General features: G+C 36.9%; 1 non-coding gene and 1 pseudogene across 1 annotated transcript; one reads left to right on the forward strand and one right to left on the reverse strand.

Moving 5' to 3' along the window:
• Positions 1-5,636: 5,636 nt before the first annotated feature.
• Positions 5,637-5,741, reverse strand: Mir6350 (microRNA 6350). Its single transcript, NR_105768.1, has one exon. It is a non-coding gene; the product is annotated as a microRNA 6350 (primary transcript).
• Positions 18,127-18,814, forward strand: Gm18117 (predicted gene, 18117; annotated as a pseudogene).

Raw genomic sequence — 25,900 nt, forward strand, 5'->3', positions numbered from 1 at the left:
TAATGATAAATTATTTAAAACCAAAAGCCATCCCCAGACTGTTGGGATAGCCCAACTGATTATTTTGTACATACTTTTACTCCTAGCAGACAGATGACTACTGCACCTGCCTTTCAGGTTGAAGAACAACATAGATTCTAACGATATGGCTTTCTGCAGTAGTCAAGGTCATAGCCATTGGTTAGTACTTATGTTTTGTTGGTTACTAAATATTGTATTACTGAAGCAGAAGTTCAGTTTTCACCAAAATATGTTTTTCCTCACCTCTGTCTTCATGAAAACAATAAAGATTATCATGGAATGAAGAAAACTAGTATTTTAATTTAGATAAAATACTAAATATTTGATTTATGTATCTCTTGGCTTGTTTAAGATAAATTAGAAAAGATTTACATTGATATAAATATTAAATTGAAAATATATTATTTTGGGATAATTACATATTAGATACTCTTTAATTAAGGACAATTCTATCTGATTAATTTTGAAGTCAGGGCTAGCTAAAGTCAGTTGTAGAAAGAGTTTAAGCTTAGTCCTAAATAAGAGCAGAAATAAGAACTACAAAGATATATTATACTAGAAATATTAATTCTTGTAGGAAATCCGCAATAATATTCATGATAGTGATGGGACAACAGCAAAAGAGACTCAGAAGCATCTCTCATCCCTGTGGATATATAAGTGGTTATCGAATGCCAAGAAGGTAGGAGACTCTTAGTTGTCTGTAAGTTAGTTGTGCTCCTGTAAGTAATTCCTAACCCCACCACAGCATGGAATCTCAATAAACACATTGGTTCACCAAACTAAGTAAGAGGATTCATTCCTTTGGTCTCTTATTGGTACCCTATGTGGGATCAATTCACATTCTTTGCATGTCTATCTATGAAAAGTTTATGTAAATGTTGGCATTGCAGCAAGGATACAACAGAATCAAAGCTTTATAAGAACATTCATCAGACCTGTTAGGGATGTGAAGTAAAGACAAGCCATCTCACCGTAGAACAATCCTGATGGCCATCTCAACATGGCCATCCTTCTCCATGTGTTTTGCATAGCCCTGTTATGGCCAACAAGATATATAACCAAAGATAAACCATCTGTCCATGGAGCAATCATGGTGGCCATCTCAACATGCTATACTTCTCTGTGTACTTTGGAATGCCTGCTTGCTGTGATGGCACTGGCACTGTGGCACTGTCACTACTATGGACACAGCAAGCAAATAAAACTAATTTGGATGACCATGAAATGTTTTTTTTGAGGAGAATTCCAGGGTAACCATCTTCTTCTGTGTGGTATGAAGTGTCATTACTCCTGAATGAGTGGAGTCCAGCAAATGGTTATAAGAACATCCTGTATGTGACAGTCATAAGCAGGCTATGAAATAAGTCTTTGATGTGGATAATAAGACCTATTGCTTAGTCCCTAAAAGAACTTGCCCACACAAGGAAGGATTCACAGTAAGAAAAATACATGAGGAAGCTAGTCTCTCTAGGAACCTCTAAATTGTCAGTAAAGATAGGAAAGAAAGGGAGAATGAGATGGAAATGTTGACTGTCCATTTCTTATGGACTATTTCTTATGGCTATTAGTAGGGAGAAATGATCCAAATTTGATATGTGCTAAATAGTTTCTCCTGGGATATAAAAGCTTAGAACTGAACACCAAGAAAACCAGAAAAAAGGTAGAAGTGATGCACTTCAAGTTTCACTTTAATATAGAATCCATGATTCAGCATGCAGATGGCACCAGTTGGAAACTGTGATAACTAGAAAGTGCTTTCTTCTGAATAGCCTGATTGTGGAAAAGCTTTAACCCAAGAAATGAAGGAGGTTCTTAGTCTGGTTCTTAGGCTCAGGGACACAGGGTAGATGGGTTCAATCTGGGATCTGCAAAGTGGAGAAACAGTATAACTAACTACTGATCCCTCTTCAGACAAAAGCTCATAATCTGAGCCAATTTGAAGGAAATCAATCCCTGATAGTTTGTCTTATATGAGCCATTGGAGACCCTTGATTACCACTGGTTGATGTAACCATGAAAATTACTGAAAGAAAAAAACATTAGATGGGGGATAGGCACTCTAAGAGAATCAGGAATGCAAGAGTGGTGTTTGATGCCCAGTTCATTGTACCTGATATTTACAGAAATTTTAGGTAAAAGTAAATTCAATATAGAACTGGAGACTAATGTGGGATTTTAGTAGCTTGTGGGAGCCCTTGATACGCACAGGATTTATAAATCTTCATGATTTATACTTTTATATATATATTAGGTTAGTATGTGATTGAATTAAAATCCTAGTGGCAAATGTGGTTATGTTCTTATGATTTTTTTTTTTTTTTTTTGGTGAAGGATCCGCTGAAGCCCCACATATAACACAGAATATTTCTATGAGTGAGACACTATTGCTAAAGACACTGTGTGCTTTAGCAAGACACGGAAAATCAGCCTGGAACTGAGCTAGAAGCTTCTTTCCTGCTGGGAAGCTTTTGCCATGCTGGGAGATGTTACTCAGGCTGCTGGTAGACACTTGTGACCAACAGTCCTGCTTGATGTGTTCCAGCCTGCTGCTGGGGCATGTAGGTAAACCATATGCTAGGTAAGTTGTGTCATGAGGAATGTAATAGTGAAACAACTGTTACATGTTTAGCCAACTCATTTCCCATTGAACTTAAGGCCTGCTTCATGGATTAGAACTCATGTCTGGTACTACAAACTAGGCCAGTAGCTCTTTGAAAGGTAAGGGCATAGGATTTAATGAGGAGTCTAGTCCTTTTCTTTTGTTTGCTTGATTTATATGCCTGTCATACAGTACTCTAAACATATAAACATATTCTTACAGATCATTGATGCTTTAAGTTGTAGAGATTCACAACTGGTCAAAGTGCTGAAATAAATGACTATGGTGTTTGCATCCCTAAATGATAATGATAATAATAAGGCTCAAAGAGCATTTAAACAGCAGATGGTCAGAGACAATAAAAGGAAGAGGTGAATTGTAGAATGATGTTTTCTGGGCCTGGTCTGGCCATGCCATGTTAAAATTAGGGTACCTAATTACCTATGGGAACTCTCTTTGGGCCCACGAATGTATCCTGTAAAATATATTCGTCAAAAATGTAATGCCAAGAAGTTATTTCCTCCCTGAAGCTGTGTAAATCATCAACAATTGCTGGGACACTTCATTGCTGATGTAGCTACTTAACCATTGTCATGCTAAGCAACCCCTGTTAAACTCAAGTTAGATTTAGGTGGAATTTTTTTTTTTTAATGTCTTTTGGTTGTTGTCTAGCAGGAACAAGTACTTGTTCATATCTCCCTAGGACGGTTAATGCCATAAATCTCTGGAGAGTAGAGATGGAATTGGAAGCCACTCGGTTAAAGAGAATCCAGCAGGAGAATACAACAATAGAAGAATACTACAGGAGCAAAAGTATACAGGACTGGTGGATTCTTTTCACTGTCATCTGAGATGCCTTGTCATGTGTCTGTTGGGCACAGTCCTGATCAGCCTTCAAGGCTCAGCTCAAATCACTTAATGCTGTTTTCCCTCCTGACTTTCCAAGCAGAGACAACTAATTTATCTTCTGTATTCCATTGCCCTTGGAACAAACTATAGTTTTTGACTTTGCTGGAAACTCTGTTATTGAGTTTGTGTGTGTGTGTGTGTGTGTGTGTGTGTGTGTGTTTGTTTTAGCTGTCTCTCTCATAAGATCATAGTAACTCTGTCTTATTTATCTTTGCATTTTCAATTTCCAGGGGGAAAAAATGCCTGTACGTAATTATTGTTAGAGAAAACTTGATTGTAGTCCTTTCAAGAAAATCAGTAAGTAAAGTTTGAAAATACTGTCTTATTTTTGAATATTTAAAATTTTAATGATACTTAAATGGTTTATGTACTATCACAAAAGTGGTAGCAGTTATTTAGCATAATTGGTTACATAAGGCAGTACTTGAAGTTTGAGCTAGAACAGTGTTCACTGGGATGCAACCCTAGAAATTAATATTGTTTAACATTGGCTGTCATAAAAATGTTCAATTGGTGAACTTTGACTGATTTTTTTATGAAAATAAGCATTTAAGTGTATATGTCCTAAATTGAACACTACTCACTCTATCACTGGCTTAGATGGACAATTGTACATTTTTCTTTTTTCAGCCACCGAGTCTATCCCAACAACTAGTCCACAAAAATGAGTGACAGTACAGCAATGCTGGAGACATGATACTTTAAAGGAGAGAGTGTGGCTGAGTGTGTATGCTCTATGTTCTCTATGGCTCAGTAGCTAGATAAGTGGATGTTCTCTTAAAATGCATGGTGGATTGGAGGCTAGACTTCCATAGGGAATGGGAAGACCACTGCTCTCCTGAAATTACTAAGAGAAGGGACTTGCACTAGCATGTAATACACAATTTTATTGCAAAAGAAAAAAAATTATAGTTTCTGTTTCTTGCTGAAACAGAAAGCAGATGTATATAGTATTAGGTGATAAATTTAGTCTAATGTAGATTAAATTGGGTTTTTTTGTTGTTGTTATTTTTATATGCAGCTTGACATTAAAGCCATCGCTGTGACTGGGCATTCAGCATGCCTTGTGAACTATAAGCCACTATGAGGTGTAACGTGCCTCTATCCTAAACTACTAATACTAACCAACTGAGACTTAGCTAAGCTAATTAAACAATTAGATAATCAGAGAGTGAATTTTTGCCAAATGAAATCAGCCATTCAAGAAAATTCTAACACTAGCCAAGTAGGCTACATTTTAAAAATTACATCCCAATTTTCTGTGAATATAAATATATGTACCCGTGAAAGTGAATGGAATGAGCAGAATTATTTTCCATTTGAACTGTTGTTCATCACTAAAATAATAATAAAAAATTATGATCTGAAAACCTAGATTTTTAACTCTGTCTTATAACAAGTTCATGCATTCAGAGGGAGCAGATCCACTAAGCATTACTACTCTGCTGTGCTAGCTGTGTGTTGTTATAGAATTTATTTACTTCTCAGACTCAGTATGTCATCTAAAAATTATGATAGTATGTCATCTAAAAATTACGATATAATAGATTTGTGATATTTCTATATAAGGATGTATATTATCCAAATCTAAGCCCTGCAGGTGAAGTGGTTCTGCTAACTGGGGTACAGATTTCTTCTCTGTAACTGCTCTACACTACTAGGATGAAGAGCAAGGCCTGCCTACAGCCTGTCAGTGTGGTGTACTGAAAAAGTGGGTTTGGCTAATTACCTCAAGATGGCAATCTCTCGAGGCTGACTGTTTTGAAGATGGTAGGTATTTCATTGTCATTCTGTTGTGATGAAGAGGAATGTGATGGGGGCGATCGGCATCGCTTCCCACTCTGAGCCTGATAATTTGTCTGCTGTAATTTTCTAAGCATTTTCTTGGACCACAGCCAGACATTTGTAAAACAGATCATCTTCCATCTCATACTGTTCCAGTCTGTGAGACAATAAGTAATTTGTGATAATAATAATGATTGTAACTCATATAAACATACATAAATACAAAGCATGCTAGAAAACAAGCTGTGTTCTTCATTCACTGACGAGTATACCGACAGCCAAGACTTGCGAGAATGTATTTAGCATAGGTTAGTCTTAGGCAACGTGTGCTCAAGGCATGAAAATATGATAAGTATATGGTAGTATACACTGTGTATCAATCACATGCTCAACCAATATTTATAATGCACCTGCTATACATTGGTATGGCTGTAAGCAGTGAACTAGAGAGGCAAACTCAGGTGCCAGAGGAGCTGTAGCTATATTAGCATATGTTTGCAGAACATCTTCAACTTCTCTCCTGAATTTAACGTTTTCAATTGTAAGTTGTTTATTTACTTAAAAGTTTTATTTGAAGATAGTATGGTCCCTGTTTCCATAGTGACAATAAAGGTTGGTTAATTGTGTGGTGTGTGTGTATATATATATGTATATATATATGAAACTGACACATACCGACTTTACCTGTGAACAAAAAAGTTAGTAAATACTCCTTTCCTGGGATGACTTGCTAAAAGTCCCTTCAGAAGATTGATTATTTAAAGCATATTGTGCTTATTATTTGAAAACATCTAAGTATGTGTGATGGTTTGTATATCCTTGGACCAGGGAGTGGCACCATCTGAAGGTGTGGTCTTGTTGGAATAGGTGTGACCTAGTTGGAATGGGTATGTTACTGTGGGTGTGGGTATAAGATCCTCACCCTAGTTGCCTGGAAGTCAGGCTTCCACTAGCAGCCTTTGGATGAAGACATAGAACTCTCAGATCCTCCTGTGCCATGCCTGCCTGGATACTGCCATGCTCCCACCCTGATGATAATGGACTGAACCTCTGAACCTGCAAGCCAGCCCCAATTAAATGTTGTTTTTTATAAGACTTGCCTTGGTCATGGTATCTGTTTACAGCAGTAAAACCCTAACTAAGACAGTATGTAATGCAATGTTATAATATTTTGTAACTCAAAAAATATATGATTCACCATAATGTTCTGTTTATTGATCATCAGATATGTTTTAACTACTTTTTAGCATGTTATTGAGGAACAACTGTGTATACTTATGTAAGCTGCAATCATTATAATGAATTATTTTTTCATAGTCTGGAAGAATATTAAATAGAAGATTCATTTTTAATGTAATAGTTGTACGTTTCACCAATAACCATGGAAGATTGATTACTGTCCTCAGTTTAGAAATGGAAAATTCAAGTTCAAAATAGATGGGGATTTGTTTAATTTACATAACATATTCTGAGAATGTCTAGAATTAAATCTATCTATACTAAAAGAAAATTGCTTGATCAAAGTCAGTGACACAATTTAAAAAACATTTCTCAGGATATCAAGTTGAGGAAATATATCAAATATATAATTAAAGGGAAATAATGGTTATACTATTCAAAAATACAGTGGCACCAGAGGAAATAAGCAGCTTAATTTACATTGAATATTTTTAGGAGCTGTCTAGGCATGGTAGCACAACATGATGTAACATAATGGTAATGTCAGAACCAAAGAAGGAAGGAAGATTGTGAGTTTCATGATTAGGTCATTAGAGTAAGTTCAAGGCTATTTTTAGATATGCAGTTACACCCTGTCTCAAGAAACACAGGCACACACACATACACAAAGACAAACACAGACATACACACTATGTCTATCATCTATCTATCTATCTATCTGTCTGTCTGTCTGTCTGTCTGTCTGTCTGTCTGTCTGTCTGCCTGCCTGTCTGATCTATCTATCTATCTATCTATCTATCTATCTATCTATCTATCTATCTATCTATCTATCTATCTATCTATCTTCTTAAAGTTGATTACATCAATTATGAAGCACAATCATAACGACACACATTCTGCTTCATTCAGGGAGTAGATTTGACTGTTGTAGTTGAAGCAAGTGGTCTTTAGACTTTGTTTGTAAGGTAGCAGAAAAATATAATTAAACTCTTTCTTGGGTTAGTGCTATAAATGAATCATTTACAGATGAAATCTTATTGAGTGCATGTATGCCACATAATGATGCTATAAAGTACATCTTGTACTTTACAAAACTATAAGTGGTATTTTAGATTTATTCTTAAAATAATCACTTAGATATAATTTCAAACTTTCAGAAAACTTTGAAAATAAAACCCACACTTACCTTTGAACAATATGTACTGATTCTTAAATTATTGTTGTCTTTGTTTAAATCTGAAGTGTTTCTGAATAAATTTACAGAAATTTTTGCTTTTGATTTGTAAATATATATGCAGATTTATAAACTGGCTTACACTGAAGATAAATACACCAGTTGTGGGATGGGAATGTAATTAAGTTGTAGAGTGCTTGCCTAGTAAACCCAAAGCCTTGGGTTTTAACCCTAGTATATAATACTGTATACCCTAGTGTATAATAACCTGGGTGGGGTGATACACACCTGCAATTCCTTTTTTCAGCAATCTGGAAGTAGAGTTAGAAAAATTTGGAGCTCTATGTCATTGTCTTAGGGTTTTAATGCTGTGAAGAGACACCATGACCTCATCAACTCTTTTAAAGAAAAGCATTTAATTGGGCCTGGCTTACAGTTTCAGAGGTTCAGTCTATTATTGTTATGGTGGGAAGCATGGCAGTACTCAGGCATATGTAGTACTGGAGGAGCTGAGAATTCAACATCTGATCCACAGATAGGCTGAGGACAGACAAGGCAGCCTAAGTAGAAAAACATATCACACATATAGGCAACAGCTTTTGGGATATCCTCTTGCTCCAATTGTTTCAGGACCCACATGAAGACCAAGCTGTTACATGTGTGTGAGTGGGCCTAGGTCCAGCTGGTGTATGCTTTTTGGTTGGTGGCTCAGTCTCTGAGAGCCCCAAGGTTCCAGGTTAATTGGTTCTGTTTGTCTTCTTGTGAAATTCCTATTCCCTTCTAGCCCACAATTCTTCCTTCTATTCTTCCACAAGAGTCCCCAACCCCATCCACTGTTTGTCTGTGGGTATCTGCATCTGTCTGAGTCATCTGCTGAGTTGAGCCTCTCAGAGGACAGCATGTTAGACTCATGTCTGCAAGTGTAATAGAGTGCTATTAATAATGTTAGGGATTGGTGTTTGCCCATGAGATGGGTCTCAAGTTGGGCCGGTTTTTGGTTGGCCCTTCCCTCAGTCTCTGCTCCTTCTACCATGTCTTAATTTATTATAGACAAGATAAATTTGGGGTAGAAGGTTTTGTGGGTGGGTTGATGTCCTTCTTGTTCCATCGGGGTTCCTGCTTGTCTACAGGAGGCGGCTTCTTCAGGTTCCATATCCCCAGGTTGCCTTCCTTATCCCATGTCTTTTCCTGGAGATGCCCTCCCCTTCACAACCCTGACAGTGTTAGCTCATTTTCATGGCCAGTCATTCTCATAGCCATCTGGCCATTCCTACTGTCCCTCCCATCTCTGATCCTGAACCTCTCCATTCCCCCATCACTTCTTCCATTCAGTTTCCTTTCTTCATCTGCCTCTTTTGACTATTTAGAATACCCATGGTATACTCCACATACTCAAAGAAACTAAACAAGAATGAAGGCACAAGAGAGGATACATGAATCTCACATAGAAGGGGGAATTAAATAGTCATGGTGCTATTTTTCATCTGGAGATTATGTTGTCTTAACCTTGAGAATATTTCGATAGCCAATTTTGTGTGCCAGATAGAGTTTCAGTTACCATGGTAATGGGCTATTTTTTAGATATTCATCTTAAAATTTTTATATTTATTGTTAAATTCAAGTAATCCTTCTGATTATCATGAATATAACTAAATCTGGTATCCATTTCTTCCCTGCCATCTTCTTTTTCTTCTGATGCTTTAGACCTATGGCTTATTGTACCCAAATATGTTCATCAACCTAGCAATACTCCTGACCTGTCACAATCCAATTATCCTTTTCTTAATCCTTATGTTCTAGACCAGGTGAAATGATTGTGGCTATTACAAGGACATGTTCTTCAACTTCATCAAGATGTTTCTCAAAGCTGGAAAAGCAGGTTGGTCATTTCTTTTCCTCTCTCTTTAATCATTAAAAACATCTACCCTCATTTATCTGTCCCAGTAAGCTGGACTCAGGTTTTTGGTACTCACTTAATCTTTATTACAACTTTGAATATAGCCTAACACTTTGTAAAGCCACTAATTCAACCTTTCCTGAAATTCTGCTGCTGTTTAGATGAGGTCCTAATTTTTGTTAAAGTACCATCAGCCGTCCAGCTACAGAGGATAGGAGATTCTTTAAAACCTTTCTCTGACTTTTCTTCTTGACTTAAATTGGTACTGAATTTCCCTGGGTCTGTCATTTCCTTCCTTCAAGGCCTCTGTGATATTCAGCAATAGCAAGATTTTTCCATAATTCTTATAAGAACAATCTATGATCCAGAGACCAGAGATGTGATGTAAGCCCCTACATCAGCTCCAACATATGTCTTGTGCTCAGGGGCAAGTATGGATGCTCTTACTTCCATGGCATGCTACAGATATTTATGTTATAACATTACCTGGGATATGTGCAGAATCTAAAAATGACCCCTTTAGCAATTTGATTTTAGAATCTGAACATGAAAGGGCAATTCCATTGTGATTTTTCAGAGAGGATGTTTTACTAAAGCAAACAGTAAGGTATAAGATTACAAAAAAGCAACAGTGAAAGAGTGATCCAGAATAAAATCTACTCCAGGTTTCAGTCATGGTGATATCTCATCACAGAGTCACTCCCTAGTTAAGTCCAAAAGTGTGCCCTCAATATTTGGTATAAGCCAAATACTGGTTTCATGTATTCCCAAGTGAACAAGCTTCTACATAAAGAACAGTTGTTAGCAGCCAGTGCAATAGAAAGTGGGGAAGATTGTTAAATGTTGGAGCACTGTCAGGTCTCATGTATTGATTAAACAGAAATTACAATGTTGGCAGAAAAAAAATACTGCAAAGTCCCCATTGTATGATTCCATTCATGAAAATAGAATTTTGATACTGCTTTATGTTTTGAACTCTGTGGTGTTCTAGAATCAGATGTAAGCTTTAGAAGGGACGTATTCAAGAAATATAAATCAAATATAAATATTTGGGTAATGCCAAACCAATATAATTAAATATTCACACACAGGGAGGATGATGAGTATGGTTTCCTGAGCTGAGAGAGATCGTTTTATCCACTGGCTTCATGCAAACTGTGAGAGAGATCCCCTGTTTGCTCAGCTCTTAGTCTCCTTAAGAGTTATCAAATTACTCTTAGACATAGAACAATTTCCCCCTTTGTTCTCTTCCTCTCTCTCTCATTTTTATTTTCGTTTTATTTTTCCAGTTTTTCATCCTTGTCCTTTCACAAGTGAAAATTCAGAAGAAAGTACTTTGGCTTGTTTTTGGTCTCGACTCATTTCTAGTGCTCTCTATTGTTCCACATGAAATATGATTGCTTTGAGTAAGCCCTACTACAGCCATTCCATCAAAAAGAAATTTATGGGGTTATAAACACTTAAGCACCCAGTTTAAACAACTGAGGCTGCTCCCGTGGGACTTGCAATTCACCCAGAGTCCTGGGTGTCAGAATCACTGAATCAAACATGCACAGCATACAAAAGTGCCAATCCTTCCATATCTTAGTCATCCCTCAAACTGTTTTGTTATGATTGAATAAATGAATGACTTTAACTTGTTTCTTTCCCTGTAACATTTGTTTCAGTCATTTCAGATATTCACTGCATTAGCATCAAAATATAAGTTACATTGCTATTCTCAGAAGAAACAATTATATACTTTTGACGAAAAAAGGACTGGTGCAAAATTCACACACTACTACACTGTGTGCAAAATGACATTGTCAGGTACTGCAGGAACATGGATTGTCATAAAGTTCACCAGTTGCCTTTCATAATCTTTGTTCCATATTTTAAGAAATATGAAATAAAAAATTTAAACATGGAATACAAGATAAGAACAGAGAATTGAAAACAAGCAAAAACCGAAACAGAACAAAAGTTAAAGACACCTTGATTATTTCAACATAAACACCCTCATTTCAACTGAGGGAATGCATGCGAGCTATTCTAATAACAAACAACAAAAGAGCTTTATATAGCTGGCAAGGATGCTGACTGCAGGAAGCCATCAATGATGACTGATGGCCACTATAATCCTGAATGATGTTTAATGCTAATGATTTGCAATTTATTTTGGCTCTATAAGAAGTTCTCATGGAGATGTATTTACCTGCTAGGAAACCCATTTTTCAATTTTCTCAAGCACTGGCTTCTAGCACATTTCTGTGCAGTCTGTGTTTTCCTAAAATGCTCTGGGTTCACGTCTCTTCTCAATCTCTGGTCCAACCTCTTAGAGAGAGAAAACGATGTTGCAATGTATAAGGAAACTAACTTTTTAAAAATATATGCAGAGAAAGCATTAACATTTTCTTCATAATAACTCAAAAATTATGACTACAGTAACAATTGCCATAGAAACAGTAGAATTGTGGGTAGAGATCATCAATGGAGAGTTATAAAGTTTCTTATATTTGTATGCCAATTTGAAATAGATATTATTGGAAGACCTGACAATTCTCCACCAGTTTCAAAGAATTCTCTTTGGGATATGTGTGATATTAGAGATCAAATACAGAATTGTTGATGCATTTAGCATCTTCAGTGCTGATGTGGTTCTGCTCAAGAGCACTGTGGAGAATGCATGTATTGCCACTGTGACACAGGTGAGGGCTAAGTCCTTCCCTTCTGCCTGGTGTTGGTTTTCTTATATTGAGAAAGGAGGGCTGGGGTTTTACACATTTGCCCTAAACCATTATTAGGTGCAAGCTATTCCTGAGGAAGAACAAGTCAAATGCTTAAAGCTTGCTCTGCTAAGCACTATTACCAGTAGTTACAAGAAATTGTAATGGTATACCACAGTGGTCACTATGATTGTTCTCCATTTCACAGATGGACTATGGGGCATTTGAGTTCTCAAACCTGCTGAGACTGAGGAAAGGGGAATTCCTTTTGCTAACATCTATTGTCATGATTTTAGTATGACTACTGGGTGAAAGAAAAACACATATGTATTCCCAGAACATTAGTAGTCTCTGGTGTGCTACTTGAGAGTAATTTCTGATACCAGAGAGAACTTGGTTTTGTGAAAATTTATATTTATTAAGTGAGTAAAACTGTCCAGAATTTGGTTGCATATAGAGCGATTTCTTTGGAATTTTTTTTTTCAATTCTAGATGCTCTGTGTAAGATGATGAGTGAATGTATTATGTATACATGATTTCTCTGTTATCAATTTCAAAAAAAGGTTTTATTATCATCTAGAAAAGCAAAATATAAATATCTTTTGTTATTAAATTACTAATTATACCAAGCACACATCATTAATATCATAAAACAGTGAATTTAAAGATGTAGAGCAAGTTTGGGAATGGTAGAATAATTGCGGTATGTGATTTTCCTTTGGCAGTTGTGAACAAATGTCTATTCATTCTGGATAGAACACCCATGGCAGCTGGAAACAACTGTCTGACCCATGTGGAGCTTGGCTTTTACTGGAATTATAGAGCATGGTGAGGGCTTACTGGAACATGTTTGACTCAAATCTGCTCATCACAGAAAGGCCCACCCCAGCATTTGGAATGAATCATGGCATCTGAATGCTTACAGCTCCCAGACAAAATTTCTATCATAATTCCACCCCCTTAAAATTGTTTGTTAATTATACATACTTTCATTGTGTCTTGTAACTACTGGACTTCCTCAGTCTTTTAAGTTTTGTGAACTTCCTAACCTGTTTCCTTAGCTTTCTAAGTCTCAGAAAATCCTCCCTTTCTTTGAGGAAGGAATGTTTCAGTCCACAGGAAAAAAGTATAGAACAAATACAGAGGTTTGCTTTTTTTTTTTTTTTTTTGAGACAGGGTTTCTCTGTGCAGCACTGGCTATCCTGGAACACACTTTGTAGACCAGGCTGGCCTCGAACTCAGAAAAAGGTTACTTTTCTTTTAGGAACCATGTAAAATTGCTTAGATTATAGAGCTTTTGCATAACATTGTTCAAGATCAATAATATAACTAGCTGAGAAATTCATCATTTCTCAACATGACTGAAGCAAGAGAAGGGACAGAGGGGAATATTGGGATGGGTATACTTATTTACTAACACACGATTAACTGCCACTCAGCACAGGTAGAGAATTGTTTACAGTAGGGGAATCTCTGTTATCTTCAAGAGAACACAGGGCATTTATTCTTCTCTTCTTGAGGCAGGACAGCAGAAAATCTACTTTTTTGGCATGAACTAAGATCCGTTTCCAAACAGCAGGGAGTAAAACTGTATTCATTAGAGCATATAATAAGCTTTCATTATTTTTGTTCCAAGTTAAATTTAGAGGGTTAATTCAAATGCACTTAGAATGTAATTACTTTTCACCAGAATTCTTCACACTTTTGGAATAATACATAAATTCATCCCATCCTTAATTTAAATTGACATCCACTGTGTGGCTTTTATAATAGAGATGATCCCCATGCCTCTCTGCGGAGCTAGTAAGTTTAAATGGCCTTCATGATCCATACACTTTTAATTGTGATATTTAATAAGATTATACATATGCATTATATACATGTATATCTCCTTTAATATTTTAGGATTGACATAAGTTTATTATTTAAAGTAATATTAAGAACACTCTTTACTCTTATTAGAGATAAATATAATTTGCTGACTTTGGGGTTATTCAAATTTGACTTTACAAAACGAGAAATTAACTATTTTAAGTTCAGAAATATGCAGTTTCTCCACATGATCTAGTAGGATTTTCATATTCAGATATATTTTTCTTTCTTTTCTTCAAATAACTTTTTAAAAAGATAAAGTGTAATTCCAAATAAAAAATTACTTTATTGTAATCCTACCATTTTTGGAACTGCTCCAATTCAGGTTCATGATGATAGAGAGACACTTTGGAGAACAACTCTTGTATGACCGCAGCCCTGAACCATGGGCACACTGCTGAAGGACCCCTGGGGACAGCCCTGCTGAGTGCTTACTGACTCCTGCCTCTTGGCTAGGCTGTTCAATCAATCTGAGAGGACTATTCTTTCTCCTCTTAAAATGAAGTTCTGCCCACATTCCAGGGCACTGCTGAGGCTTTCATTTTGGAGAAGTTTGTTGAGATCAAATTTTATACTTCAGATATATGCTTCTTTTAGTCACTACCTCAAAGATTATTGCAAAATTGCAGCCATTTTTCTCTTTTCTTTTTTATGAGGTTTCTCTCTTCTCTCTTTCCTACTCTCTCCTGTCTAAAACTCTTATCATTTTCCTTTTGAAATATTTCTTCTGTGTAAGAATTTTCTAGATTGCCTAAATCTCTCCACACAACCAAATCTTAGATAGTATCATATCAACCATCCCCTAGATTTTTTTCTTCGTGTTTTCGTTATATTATACATTACAAAACTCACTATTTGAGGTTGTACTGCTAAGGACCAGCCTTGCCTTGGAGGGGTTTTGAGGAAATGGTGTCTGGGAGCAGTGAAACAAACGACTCACCTGTAGCCTATATTCTGCTAGAGAAAGCTGTCCAGCCTGCTTTCTCTGTTCTGCTTTCTTCAGAGATGTCTAGGCAGTTCTCTCTGTGTGTTATGCTTAAGATAGTTCTCCAAGAAGTTCTCTCTTGCTATTCTAAAAAATTCTCTGGGTACTTCATATCCTGAAGATCCTAAACCCAGTCCTTTATTTTACGTATCAATCCAGTCATTTCCTTTAGATTCCCCCCCCCCTTTTTTTTTTAATCTTGTGAATCAGTCCATTAATTCTTTGGAAACAGCAAGCATATATTTTTGTCTAACATTTCAACAGTATTCAGAGATCTGCTGGACTCTATTAAGCAGCTAGGCTAGCTAGGTGGGACTCAATCCTTAAATTACCATTTCTATCACATCAAGGCCCAACTTTGCTCTGTCCTTTGCTGATCCTGAACTCAGGAATTTGTCTTGCTTTGTAAGCATAAACAAAAAAAAAATTAGCTAAATCTCACTAAATCTCTTTATCTCCTTTCTTAGTATCTTTCTGACAAGTTGGTTCAATGCAGTTGTCTTTGTTCCTTTAGATTTGTGAAGCTCATATAATTCATATTACACACTTATTTTTTGCATAATTAAGAAATTATATATTTTTGAGCTCATGTTTCCAGAGTTCTTTTCCACATTTTTACAGACTGTTCTGAAGGTCCTAGCATTTACGATTTTGTTAAGATATTAGACATATCCTCACCTCCTGGACTCTGCTGTCTTATTATCATGGAGTCATGAATGTTAGCAGGGAGGGCATTCCTTAGAGGAGGAATGTGAAATATGTACATTATTACACAAACAAGCCTTATGCCCATGGCATCTCTCAACAATATGGAGGCCCACTTCTGCTGGCCCTGTCCCAGGGGCAAGAACTCTGTCCTTCTGTCCTCATCAAGGTCATGCAGTACCCCCGCAATGGGCAGGCATCTTCATCACTCCAGCAGCATAGTCTATGGTTTCATTTTCTCTGCCCCTTCGGTATACACCAGTAGCAATGTTTTTGGAAGATGAGACCAGCTGGTCTTCATCCTCTCACATTTCTTCACAGAGGATGCTTTTTGACCTATAAGACACTCCTGAGTCACCCACTTAAGACTGCACAGTCTGTTTACAATGTTTCCCTCACTTCCATCATTCATCATCCACCACTTTGAACTTGATTCTTGCATTCAATGCTTACAGTATTTTTAAGGCATTTTTATTAGATATTTTCTTCATTTACATTTCAAATGCTATCCTAAAAGTCCCCTATACCCTACCCCTGCCCTGTTCCCCAACCCACTCACTCCTGCTTCCTGGCCCTGGCATTCCCCTGTACTGGGGCATATGAGCCTCCCAATACCAAGGGCCTCTCCTCCCATTGATGGCCGACTAGGCCATTCTCTGCTACTTATGCAATTAGAGACACAGCTCTGGGGGATACTGGTTAGTTCATATTGCTGTTCCTCCTATAGCGTTGCAGATCCCTTTAGCTCCTTGGGTACTTTCTGTAGCTCCTTCATTAGGGGCCCTGTGTTCCATCCAATAGATGACTGTGAGCATCCACTTCTGTATTGGCATAGCCTCACAAGAGAGAGCTATGTCAGGGTCCTGTCAGTATTATAGTATTACAGTATTGTAGTATTATAGTACTACGGCTTACAGTATTATAATGCAAACATATTAGAAAGGTCATGGAGCACTTAGGCACCCCTCCCCTCACGGGAGGGGAGGGGCTAACTACATTGCTCAGACCACTGGAGGTGGGGAGGACCTACCTGCAGGTGGAGGAGACCCACAGCATGCAGACACATCTGTACCTGTTGGCCACCTACAGACAAAATAAGTCCTTGCTACCTCATTCCCTAAAGACCAATCAGTTTAAAACTCACTCTGTTCTGCCAATCGCATTGTGCCTTATGGCTGCTGCTCTGAAAACTGTACAAAAACTTGCCGAATGTGCTGCTCCAGGGTTGTTCTCTGTCTCTTTTGTGTGCAGGGCAACCCCAGCATGTTGGAACAATAAAATTCCTCTCGCTTTTGCATCGATCCCTGGCTCCACTTTTTTCACTCAGAGGGTCTCCAGTAAGTTAAGGCTTGCCAGAGGCTTGCACAATCAAGTCACCTGTAAATTGTTCACATACTTTCAGTTTACCACCACTAACTTCTATGCTTTCATTCTTGTACACAAAAGCAGACTGTGGTTTATTTATTTATTTTTTAAATAAAGTGGGGAAGGAGGATCTTTCCTAGCTTAAATGATCAAATTGATATTTAGTTTTTAAATAATGATTAAAATATGCTAATTAAATCATAATCAGCCATAGAACCCCTACCAACTCTAGCCAACACATTAAAATAGGAGAAAAAAAAAAGGTAGACTCAGCTAGACTCTAGAACATGTCTCCTGTGGTGCACATGGCCATGGCCATTCACCTGGAGAACTACACAATCCCTGTAGCAGGCTCAAGTAGAGACCAATCTTCTCTAAGAAACAGAATAATTCTGTATGATCATTCTGTAAGGGTTGGAAATTGCTGAAGGAAGACCCCAGACTCAGATAGTATGCAGAAACAAAGAGCGTTTACTCTGCAGAAACATCCAGCATGTGGGGGTCAACCATTCTCCAAAATGGTGACCCAGATGAAGGCAGGCAGGCCTTCTTATAGAGAACCAGGGAAATACTCTAGAAGGATTAGGTAATTTAAAATTTTATTGATGGGTGCTAAAGGTCACAGATGATAAGTGGTCTGCATTCCTATGTCATAAATGTTCAACCATGTGATGAAATAGGGCTGCTCAGAGCAGATGGGCCACTCTGAGATAATATATTTCCCCACTTTTGTGGTTATTCCCAGGCTGTTCTTTGTGAGGGGGTTTTATGATCTTGTTCTGGAATTTATGGTCTGTCCTAAAGCTGGTATCTTATAAACTAGTTTCTGCGACTTATGAACTATTCCTGTTGGTGTCTTAGGGTCTATTTTGAAACCAGGTCTGATCCTTAACTGGATCAAATGGGATTTAGGCTGTCCTTTCAATCCAATACAATCTGTAGCCACCCATCTTCTTTACCCAGCCTTAGATGATGGGAATCTCTGTTGGTCCTGCAAATGTCATGCTGATTTCTGCTAAAAGCTTCACATTTGGGGAAGGTGCCCTGATGTAGTCACTTTCTGTGGGATCTATGACTGCTGTCAGGTTGGAATTTCTCTGAGAGACAAGGTCTTCATGTTTGGGGCTCTATCAGCTGTATTAATCTGTGACTGAGGCAACGGGAGAAACTCAAATGGTAGTGACAAGTGTATCTTCCTCTCCATTAGCCAAAATTAAGAGATTGGAGCTAATTTTATTCAACAGATAGCCAATGAGAACCCTCTGAAAATTTCCAGTAAAGTGAAAGGTGAATCAGAGAACAGGATAGATATAGTCGTTGAATCCATGTCAGAACCATCTATACAGTCAGGCAGCTATGATACTGACGCTGGTGGGATACTTCTCCTGTGGGGCTGGGCTCTGAGATAGCCATCATATCCTTTGTTCGATCAGCTGTTTAGACAGTATACATCAAAGTCATATTTCAATACTGCAGCACATAGCTAATAGCAATTTCAATGCTGACATTCAAATCTTTTAATGGTAATCCCTTAGTCATACGTACGTTTCTTCTAGAGAAGGACATTGAAACATTCAAAAAGGGCTCAGGGTTGAAAGTTATGATGAAGTGGGAATCCAGTTACCAGAATCCCTATTGTGAACTGGTTGTATCCTCAGTTTACCCTCTTAGCAGCTTAGAGGCTAATTGACAAGGAAGGGTTGGCCATTGCTTCAGAATGATATTTTGAACGGAAAAGAATTGTTAATACAACTCATAATAAGCAGAGAGCCTTATAGAGAGGTTGGTATGCTTTGTAGTCAGAAGTAAGGACAATTTTCAGGGCATTGTAGAAGATGGGTTTGCTGAGCAAAGTCTAGCCTAGAGAACAGAATCAGTAAGCAGGTGCTTGAAGAGTTTACTCATCCTTCTCTAGTGCTTCATTAGGACAAGGAGACAAAGTATGTCTTTATGGTCCATGTCCACCATGGCTGGCCAGTGAGTGAGGCTGAGTTAAGAGGAAGCAACTTCATTAAGATGGAAGTGGCCTCAGGGCTGGTTTTTCAGTCAGAGATGAGGTGTTGCCAGCAACACCTCAAGAACAGTGGTTCTCAAGCTAAGAGGTATTTGGTTTGATGATTAAAGTCAATAGTAATAGGGAAGAAAAAAAGAAAGAGAGAGAGAGAGAGAGAAAGAGAGAGAGAGAGAGAGAGAGAGAGAGAGAGAGAGAGAGAGAGAGAGAGAGAGAGAGAATGAATTTCCCTCTTGGATCCAGGATAAATTTAAGCTCAATGGAAGAATGAAAGAAAACCTACATAAAGTATACCAGCTTACATTCTCAAAACACTGAAAAAAAAAAAAAAGGTACTTTCTTACCTCTGCCCAAAGACTGCCATTTTCTCAGCTCTTATGAGTCAGCCCTTCCATTTGCAAAGTGGTGGACCACCTTTCCAACACAGTTCTTTGACAAGAAGACATACTTTCAGTTGCTAAGCAACCAGGAGACTTCCACCTGAAAGACTGCAATTGTAGGGTAATCTTAAATACTGACAGACTAGTATAAGAGAATCATCCACAGGCCTGAGTTCCCCATTCACAGGAATACCACTCACTCCAGATAATTATTTCTCAATTCTACACAGTTCTGGCTATCTCTTCCCTTTTACTATGGCTGACTAAGGTTGTTAGTAGCTGTTGAAAAGGCTATAAATACTATAGCATGTATTCATGTACTATAGCCTACATATTTGAATATTTGGTTATAGGGAGTGTCACTAATTTAGAGGAATTAGGAGGCATGACCTTGTTGGAGTTCGTGTGGCCTTTTTGTCAAATAAAACAGGGTATTCTCTATCAATCTCTAGAGTTCATTTTCATAGTGGACCCTGATATTGTTTCAGAAATCTCTAAGGAAAATTTTCATTATCAGATCTGTGTCTTCTACAATCCTGTTAGTCCTTTCTTCCTACAAAATCCTTCAAATTATCTACATGATGGAGATTCTTTTCTTATTTGAAATTCTGCTATGTTGTATTGTTACACACTTGGATCATCTATGCCTAGATGTTTACCATTGTAAATTCTCAATTTCTGTATGTAATCTTTCTGATCAACCCCCAAATTTCTCTCTCCACCTCTCTACTCACATATTTGTTTGTTTGTTTGTTTTTTTCTGAGTAGGATTTGTTAGTACACAAACATTCTGACACTTGCTTAGTGAACTGCCCCTGATACTGAACCACATGGGAGCTGTTTTTTTGTTTATTTTGTTTTTGTTGTTGTTGTTGTTTTTTTTTTTTTTTAATGAGGCCATTTTTTTTAGGCATATAAAGAAGGAGCCTCAGAAAATCCAGCATCATCACTGCAATGGGAAATGAAGGGACATTTTCCAAATGCACAGATTATTATGATAAATACTTCAGAGATGAACGCTTTAAGATTCCTTCTGGTTTCCTGGAACTTTTACAAATGCATTCACTGTAATGTTCTCCAGGTTACATACTATGAATATTTATTAATGATAATTTACAAACATTGCTGAATAGTGATGAATTCAACTGTATATTATTTTTTAAGGCACACTTAGATTTTGTAGAACTGCAATAAACTTTTAAATATCTTTCAACTTTTTATTTCATTCTTATACTTATCAAGAGCATAGTTATTAGAGGGAACTCTCTACCCATATTAACAGAACGTGTGGTTATTGCATGCTTTTGATTATTATGTATTTTGTAATATGTTTTAACTATAAAAACTAAGGTAGATGATTTGTTAAATCCCAATAAACACACAAAAAAGGTGTTTCTTTAAAAAGATGATATACACTGAAAGGGAAGCATAGATCAACCCTATTCTTTTTTTCTGCCCATTTGTGGCAATCATTGCACGGAGATGATTCTCATTCAATATTATAACTCTTGCTGGTTAAAAATATTCCCCAAAAGAATGCACAATATGTCTCTCATAGTGTGGGGAGGGTATTTAGAGAAACATTTCCACACAATTCAGCCCCATCTGTTCATTCTAAAATTAAACGCTGTGGGTTAATAATCTGTATTTTCAGAAAAAACAAAAAAACAAAAAAACAAGGTGAACAAGTGTGAATACTATTATAAGACTTTTGGGTTTTAGCTTAATTGAAGAAATGTCTTAGTACTGTTGACATGAAAATGGAGAGCTCACATAATGAAGAAATAAATATTTGATGTTAGAGAATTTAAATCAAACTTAACATGAAAACTTGTTTACAAGTTTTACATTAAATTACATATTGAGTAAAATAATAATTTCTTTATACTATGGGAGACTGCTTATTTTGTAGTTTGTTATAGGACTCCATTGTTTATAGTTTTCTTTATTTATTTATTTATTTATTTATTTATTATTCATTTTTTGTCCTCATCACAGCCCCTCCCCTTCTCCCAGTATCCCCTTTACATGTCATCTCCACCATTCTCCCTCTCCTTCATCTAGGAGAAGGGAGAGGTCCCTCCTGGGTATCATCCCATCAGGGTACCTTCAAGTCACTGCCCAACTAGATATATTCTTTTCCCTTGAGACCAGATAAATCAACACACTTAAGACAAAATGAAAAGAGAAAATGACTTATGATCTCACTATCAAGGAATGTCTGTTCAATTTTATCCTGTAGTTTCTTCTGTCATCTTCTAAACATCTTCTAAACAGTTTCTATGCACAAATGTTTCCCATTATACAGGTGGAAGCATTGTTTCCTTAAGTTGTTACACATTTTCCTCATTCTAGACTTAATGGAGACATTACTTCCCTACATCTGAGTTTTTCATTTAGTATCTATATTAATAAACACATATTTTTCTTACTAATCCTGACCATTTTGCCCATCTCATATTGACTGTACTTGCTGTTTCCGGAACCATTCCCCTGATGCCATCTTATCTGCATGCTCTTTGGTATACCTCTTAACACCAAGTAATACTCTTTTGGGGGTTATTTTAAAACCTGTAGCATCAAGTAACGATAGTACTTTAAAACTGTCATAGTCATTTTGTCATGAGTTCTGACTATTTTTTTTAAAGGTTTAGATACTAATTTATATTATAGCCATGAAAAAATTTTCTTAAAATTGAAATAGATTGTTTTCGAATACAATATATCCTGATCATATTTTCCCAGTCCTCCACTCATCCTAGTCCTTCACTGCCTCCCCTCCCATCCAGATTCACACTTTTCTTATCTCTTATTAGAAAAGAACAGACTTCTAGAAGATAATAGTCAAACAAGACAAATTAAATATAATAAGACAAAGCAAAAACTTTTATATTGAAGTTGGACATAGCAACCCAAGAAGAGGAAAAGAGTCCCAAGAATCTTGTGCCCAAGAACTAGGGACCCATTTGTTCTCTCAGTCAGGAGTCCCATGAAAATACTAAGTTAAAAGTTGTAATATATGTGCAGAGGACCTGGTACTGACCCAAGAAGGCCCTGCACTTGCTGCTTCAGACAAATTCCTCATTGTTGTGGGACTTCCACAGATGAGGAGTGGTCAGAAAGATTGTAAGAGTCAGAGAGAATGGAGGACACCAGGAGAATCAACTAAGTAGGGCTCATATGAGCTCACAGGCATAAAAGCAGCAAAATTTTGCTTTGTAAAGTAAGAAGACTGAATAAAAACTTTGAAACTGAATTCTAGATAGAGTATAGTTTTCTGTGTGTATGTCTTACTACATATGACTACTGAATGATACCAATTCTTTTTTCCTTTCCAATCATTATCCTTTTGCTTCTGTTGTTTTTATTGGTGGGTGGTAGCTTAATGGGTAAAGTGCTTGCCATGTAGGCATAAGGACCTGCTTTCAGTCCCCAGAACTCATGGACAGAAGCTGGGTGTGTTGGCATAGCACTGCAATCCTAGCACTGAGAAGGGAAAAACAAGTGAATTCCCAGAGCTTGCTTGGTGAGGTCTAGGCCAGTGAGAGACCCTGTCTCAAAACCACAGATGGACCTGAACTGAGAAATGATATAACAGTTTTAGTTCAATGTGAAACCATATAGATGAAAATATCTTCATTTTTCTACTCCAAGTAGAAAAATTGTTTTGAATTTGTATTTCTTCATGTTTTATTAAATACAGGCCATTTGTCTAAACAAGGTTTACAACTATTACAAGGGTTATAGGAATAATTGAAAATTAAGTATTATTTTAGTAGGCCAAACATATGAAAAGGTTTTTCCATTTAACTGATTTGTGTAATATGACTATGAGTGTGATATTAACAAAAATCATAGATTAAGGTGCCCAAACAAAAACCATTAGATAAAGAATATAAAAGCACTTCAGATCCAGACAGATTTTGAATTTAGATAGTAGGAGATATGATGGCTTGTTCCAAGAATGAGTTGTTATGGACATGGACAAAAAAATTAAGCTTTAAGGACATAGAATGGGAGAATGGTGTTAAATGCTGTGGAAAAGTTAAATAAAATGATAATTTGTATTTTCTGGTAGAATGAATGTTACAGATACCAGGGACAGGATAATTGGGGGTAGAAAGTGGACTAGTGTGTGTTAAAAAGAGGGAAATATCTAGGGTAATATACACCAAATACTCTGTACAGAGCAGTATGGACTGAAAAGAATAGCGGTGGTTCAGAGAAGAAAGAATTAACAAACCTGGATTGTCCAATATATATTTATCAGTTTAGTTAGACTTATAAAAGCTGAGAAAATAATGTGTGGGGTCATAATTTTTAAGTATAAACTCCATTGACAAATGTGTATGTGTGTTGTCTGATGGCTGTTATAGAAGCTATTGAATATTTTTAGCAATTATTTGGTGTATGAAGGTCAATAAGTGCTACAAGATAAATGACCCATCACATAATGTAATTAATCTTCCCCAAACACTAACATTTCCAGTCTACATCTCATTTAGGGAATGAATCAAGGCAACTCAGAAGTTGACAAGTGTTCTCTCATTCATTTATGTGGGGAAATTGCTTACTGAGATATTCTAGTGAGTGTTTCAGTTTCCAGCCTGTTCTGTTGGCATCCAGAGACATACAACAAAAGAAAGCATACATGTGCCCTTTAGCATAAACACCTATTTCCCATTCTGTACCTACCTTACTCCAAATCTCTTTGCTATCACCTGTGAATTTTAAAAAGCATGTAAGGTGTACATTAGTAGAAAACACTGATGTGATTTTCCCTCCTTGGCTATATATATCTTTGGAACCATGGTCTTGGTGTGTTGGTCAATGACACAAAGGCCCTGTAAGTGGTATAGTTCCCACATGATCTGTAATCATTCTGTTACTCCAGGCCTTCATGGAGCTTATGGTGTATAGCACTGGGCAGTGTTTGTGTGCGTTTTCCATTCTTTCCGGTCTATTGTATGTTTAAGGAGTATAGTGCAACCTTGTACCTATGTGGGTTTTCATATTGATAATCATGTCTTTGCTACATTCTCAATAAGAGCAATGTTTGTTTTCTTTGTCCTCAAATGTTTTTGTCAGTCATGACAAAGGCTTCTTCCTGCTGCATATTAATCTTGCTCTTGATAATTTACACTATATGCTGGAATTTCAAAGGGGGTCACTAGAAATATAGCAACAGCAGTGATGTGTGGGCCTCCTGTGCAGGAGCTATCCATGGCTTTCATGTGGCACTTCTCTTCCTACAGAGAAGAGAAGACTTTTAGGTATGAGTAACTATAGGTGGGAGTAGTTATATATATATAGTTGGTAACAGCAGAAATGTGAACAAGTTGTCCAAGTGCTACAATACTTTTTAGATGAAATTTGGCAGTCATCCAAAGAGAGGCATTAATGTCATATAGCAGTAGACTGAAGTTAGTAGTTGGGAAAAAATTTACATTTCCATTTTTTTCTACTTTCATACTAAAGAATGTTGGATGGCTTCCTTCAGGAAATTAACATGGATTCTCACCTGCTCACCCCAAATCAGTTGTTATTGCTCCAGGCTGGTAACTAGGGATGAACAAAACAAAGCAAAACAAACAAACCAGCCAAATATATAAGAACAGCCCCCCAAATACCCAATTATTGGATTGCTAAGTGCCTAAAGGAGAGTTGCTAAAATGCATGTAGCAAGTGCTATGACATCATCCATCATAATTTATACCTGAGGTAGAGAGGAAAGACCAGAGCAGAAATTGAAATCAAGTTATGATGAGAAAGTTGGGATGGATGCAGAAAGACAGCAAAAGATAAAAGTGAAATTAAGGTGGGCAAAACAATACATTAAAACATTGTAAAGGGCTGGTGAGATGGCTCAGTGGGTAAGAGCACCCGACTGCTCTTCCGAAGGTCCAGAGTTCAAATCCCAGCAACCACATGGTGGCTCACAACCATCCGTAACGAGATCTGACTCCCTCTTCTGGAGGGTCTGAAGACAGCTACAGTGTACTTACATATAATAATAAAGAAATCTAAAAAAAAAAAAAAAAAAAAAAAAAAAAAAAAAAACATTGTAAAATTGCTAAGTGAAATTAGTCATGAAATTAGTGTACTACCTTTTGTTCTCCTATTTTAATAAAAGTTGGATTTCTCTATAATAATCTAATTAAAGTATTGCTTTTAAGTCCTCTAAAAATTGTGGTACAGGTCAATGCAACTACATTCTCAGTTTTAAATAAATCATTTTAGTTTCCAAAGTAATTTTATTTTAAAATTTTATTATTCTCCTTAACTTTGATTAATGATAAAAAGATTATGT

Source organism: Mus musculus, chromosome 1, assembly GCF_000001635.26.
Source record: "Mus musculus strain C57BL/6J chromosome 1, GRCm38.p6 C57BL/6J".
Classification (NCBI taxonomy): Eukaryota; Metazoa; Chordata; class Mammalia; order Rodentia; family Muridae; genus Mus; species Mus musculus.